We start from the raw sequence: 5239 nt of genomic DNA, 5'->3' as shown, positions 1-5239 counted from the left end.
GCCATTCTGAAATAAAAGGGCCAGTCTATGTTTTCTAGTTATACTTCAATGAGGTGATGAGGATAATGAACTATCTGGTCAAGTTCCCTTTAATGCTACCGGACTAAAAGCACAGGAATATTGTAGACTAAATCTATGATTTTTATGAAAACATCAACCACCAAAGATGTACATTTCTTTGTCAAGTACAATTAGTAAAATGAACTATTTTAAAGGATATCTGAAGAATCATTGTCTGTGAATAAAGACATTAAAGTTGTAATAAATACCTATTTTTACAAACTGTGAAATTCACAAGAAAAGACGACAGCTGTGGCTGACTGCTGAAATTGGCAGTGTGCAAACCTACAACACATGCAATCATTATCAAATGATAACATGTGAGAAACACAGAAACACAAGTTTTTGCATCAAATAGATGCAAAAACTTCTACTTCTTATACTTTTGTTTTCAGTGTTTGCATCACATTATGAACACTAGTATCTCCATAGATAGTTACCAGGTTATAAATATATTACTTCATGCTAATGTTGCAATATATGTAGTGTCTATTTTAGTGTTAAGATATACTATTGATCATATGATAAAGATTATTTGAATATTAAATGAATAACTGAAAACTGGAATTATTGGAAAAGTGGAATATGAACTGGTCTCATTTTTAACAAAAGTGATGCTGGCTCTAACACTGGATTACATTTGCTTTCTGTTCATTTGTATAGTCTTTTACAATGTGTAAAAAAACATTTCTTTGTCTTTATAAGCAGTCCATGTGTTAAGCAAATCCAGTCTCAGGGCAGTTTGTAAAATAATCCCAGGAAAACCATCTAGATTTTCCTGTTCATGTACACAAACGGTACAGTGAGTAACATGCCTAAACTCCTCCCTTTTCTGCCACATGCTTCTGTCGTGGCTGCTGTTAATATATGGAATATTCTTCAGCTGTTTAACAGTCTGATGGGACTTAATTTCCATAAAGTGGATCATATTACATCTGTGAAATGAAAGAGAAAGCACAGCTCACTTAAAGTATTTGTAGTGTTTGAATCCCTTGTGTTTTCAGTCTACACCTGTACCGTGCAGCCGCTCTTTCTCCTTTCAGCAGGCAGGTAAGATCAGCAAAACTGCATCATAAGATGGTTTATAGTTAATACGTTTTATACAATATATTAATAACATAAAACAGGAAACATAGATTTAATTCTTCATTCATCATTTCATTTATTTCCTGTCATTTTCTCTCCAGAAGTTTTTATTTCACCAGTGATGGCAGCAGCAGGCGTCTCCAAAAGCAGAGGACTGACTGGTGTCAGAAACACCAAAGCTGTAATCATCTTCTTGCTGCTGTCCCTGGTTTATGAGGCAAATTCACAGACAACTGAGGAATATTTGAATGTAAAATTAAAGTCACTATAAGTTACTATAACTTTTTCCTTCACTTACAGTTGTTAATATGTAGTTCTTAGGCAAATGATGCATCCTGTTTTTTCAAATTTCAGAAAATCAAGGCCACCTTAGGAGAACTGGATGAAAAACTACAGTTTCTTCAGTCTATCCAGGAACTAATAAAGACATCATCATTTTCAGAGGATTTTCCACCACTGATGGATTTCACAAATAACTTGATTCACTTCATTGAGAAATCCAAGATGCTGTTAGAAAGAAAGGAAAACGAATTTGAAAGAAATGAAGGACAACCTAAAACTCAACGGAATGAACTTTAAACGTTTCTGTCTAACTTCTTTAAAATAAATACATTTTAAGCAGAGCATTTAGCTATGCTTTAGACTTTAGCATCATTGTTTTTTGTTGTTGGATGGGACATGTATTTGTTTTGCTTTTACCATTACTGAATTGTGATTTGTTTTCTTTGCTGAAACTCTGCAACATCATGTTTTGTCAACTTACGTTGTTTTTTAAACACAGAGGTGCCGTCTGCAATACTGGCATGACATGTTGACAGTAAAAGACAAATATCATTCCCATGTTTTGCAAACAGATTTTGCATTTTTGTCTTTGTATTGGATTCTAGTGATGTCTTCTTATGTGTATTAGTTATACAAGTGTCTGTATTGGTAATGTACCATCCATGAACCAATAAATTCCTGCATACAAAGATGTTTGCTTCAAGTGGTGATATAATTTGATAAAGGTCTTCAATGTACATCAAACCACAATATTAACCTGTTTGGACCAGATATCATTTGACCAGGGAACAGAACAAATTATTAGTATAGACATCTATATTAGACAAATATGACTGATATTTGTTCATCATTGTTTTATTTTGCGAGCTGGAGATGCTGCTCCAGCGAGCCAGAAAACCCCTGCCCCTCTCCTCCCTGTGTGGCAAGCAGCAGGCGCACTTCGCAAACAGAGGGCGCCTTTACTCCCCGCACATGGGCAATAGAAAACCGATCAATGACCATGCAATCCCCCAAATGCGCTGGCATGATTCAATTCAATTCAATTCAATTTTATTTATATAGCGCCAAATTACAACAAAAGTCAGCTCAAGGCGCTTCATAGATACAGAGAAAAACTCAACAATCATATGACCCTCTATGAGCAAGCACTTTGGCGACAGTGGGAAGGAAAAACTCCCTTTTAACAGGAAGAAACTTCTGGCAGAACCAGGCTCAGGGAGGGGCGGGACCATCTGCTGTGACCGCTTGGGATGAGAGAAGGAAGACAGGATAAAGACATGCTGTGGAAGAGAGACAGAGGTTAATAACAGATATGATTCAATGCAGAGAGGTCTATTAACACATAGTGAGTGAGAAAGGTGACTGGAAAAGAAAAACTCAATGCATCATGGGAATCCCCGGCAGCCTACGTGTATTGCAGCATAACTAAGGGAGGATCCAGGGTCACCTGGTCCAGCCCTAACTATATGCTTTAGCAAAAAGGAAAGTTTTAAGCCTAATCTTGAAAGTAGAGATAGTGTCTGTCTCCTGAATCCAAACTGGAAGCTGGTTCCACAGAAGAGGGGCCTGAAAACTGAAGGCTCTCCCTCCCATTCTACTTTTAAATACTCTAGGAACAACAAGTAGGCCTGCAGAGCGAGAGCGAAGTGCTCTAATAGGGTGATATGGTACTACAAGGTCATTAAGATAAGATGGGGCCTGATTATTTAAGACCTTGTATGTGAGGAGCAGGATTTTGAATTCAATTCTGGATTTAACAGAAAGCCAATGAAGGGAAGCCAAAACAGGAGAAATATGCTCTCTCTTTCTAGTCCCTGTCAGCACTCTCGCTGCAGCATTTTGGATTAGCTGAAGGCTTTTCAGTGAGTTTTTTGGACATCCTGATAATAATGAATTACAGTCGTCCAGCCTGGAAGTAATAAATGCATGAACTAGTTTTTCAGCGTCACTCTGAGACAGGATATTTCTAATTTTAGAGATGTTGCGCAAATGGAAGAAAGCAGTCTTACATTTGTTTAATATCTGCGTTAAAGGACATGTCCTGGTCAAAAATGACTCCAAGGTTCCTCACAGCGTTACTGGAGGCCAAGGTAATGCCATCCAGAGTAAGAATCTGGTTAGATACCATATTTCTAAGATTTTCAGGGCCGAGTACAATAACCTCAGTTTTATCTGAATTAAGAAGCAGAAAGTTAGCGGCCGTCCAGGTCTTTATGTCTTTAAGACATTCCTGCAGTTTAACTAATTGGTGTGTGTTATCTGGCTTCATAGATCGATAGAGCTGGGTGTCATCTTGATAGCAGTGAAAATGTATGCTGTCTTGTGATGATACTGCCTAAGGGAAGCATGTATAACGTAAACAGAATTGGTCCTAGCACTGAACCCTGTGGAACTCCATAATTAACCTCAGTGTGTGAAGAGGACTCTCCATTTACATGCACAAATTGGAGTCTATTAGATAGATATGATACAAACCACTGCAGTCCAGTACCTGTAATACCTACAGCATGTTCTAATCGCTCTAATAGGATATTATGGTCAACAGTATCGAATGCTGCGCTAAGGTCTAGCAGGACAAGCACAGAGATGAGTCCACTGTCAGAGGCCACAAGAAGATCATTTGTAACCTTCACTAAAGCTGTTTCTGTGCTGTGATGAGCTCTGAAACCTGACTGAAACTCTTCAAAGAAGCCATTCCTCTGCAGATGGTCTGTTAGCTGTTTGACAACTACTCTTTCAAGGAGTTTTGATATGAAAGGAAGGTTGGAGATTGGCCTATAATTAGCTAAGACTGCTGGGTCTAGAGATGCTTTTTGAGTAAAGGTTTAACTACAGCTAGCTTGAAGGCCTGTGGTACATAGCCAATTATTAGAGATAGGTTGATCATATTTAAGATCGAAGAATTAATTAATGGCAGGATTTCTTTGAGCAGTTTTGTAGGAATGGGGTCTAAAAGACACGTTGATGGTTTGGAGGAAGTAATTGTTGAAGTTAACTCAGAAAGATCAATTGGAGAAAAAGAGTCTAACTTAACATCAATGGTACTAAGAGTAGCTGTAGATAATATTACATCTGTGGGATGATTACTGGTAATTTTTTCTCTAATGATAAAAATTTTATTTGTGAAGAAGTTCATGAAGTCATTACTAGTTAACGTTAAAGGGATGGTTGGCTCAAAAGAGCTCTGACTTTTTGTCAGCCTGGCTACAGTGCTGAAGAGAAACCTGGGGTTGTTCTTATGATGTCAGGGCAGCATGGGTGGCAGCAACTTTTTTTTGACGATGCCATGATGCCGCCCCCACCACAATGCCGCCCTGGGCAACCGCCCATGTCGCGATGTCAACCTAAAAGCTCACTGGTAGAGTATCAAGTAGAAAAACGTGTCTTTACAATATGTTATTTCATAACAATAACTGATGGGCTTCTATTCCTATAAACAGGACTAGACAAACACTACTTTCATGAAAACAAAAGTGAAAGGGCTGCTCACATTCATAAGATGCAAATGAGTTAAGAGGCACTGTATATAAAGCATCTGTGGCATGTTATCTCATTATAGTTTCATTCTCCACCTGTATGGTACAGCAGCTCTTCTTACGTTCGCACAGCAGGTAAGAGGAGTCATCATGCACAAAAATATGATTTATTTTGATTAATATTTACAGAATAAGTTTAAATCAATGTGGAAAAGCATGTTGACTCTCTCTCTCTCTCTCTCTCTCTCTCTCTCTCTCTCTCTCTCTCTCTCTCTCTCTCTCTCTCTCTCTCTCTCTCTCTCTCTCTCTCTCTATATATATATATATATATATAT

Source organism: Astatotilapia calliptera, chromosome 3, assembly GCF_900246225.1.
Source record: "Astatotilapia calliptera chromosome 3, fAstCal1.2, whole genome shotgun sequence".
Lineage (NCBI taxonomy): Eukaryota > Metazoa > Chordata > Actinopteri > Cichliformes > Cichlidae > Astatotilapia > Astatotilapia calliptera.
The sequence above is the reverse complement of the archived record's forward strand: the minus strand, read 5'-3'. Positions refer to the sequence as shown.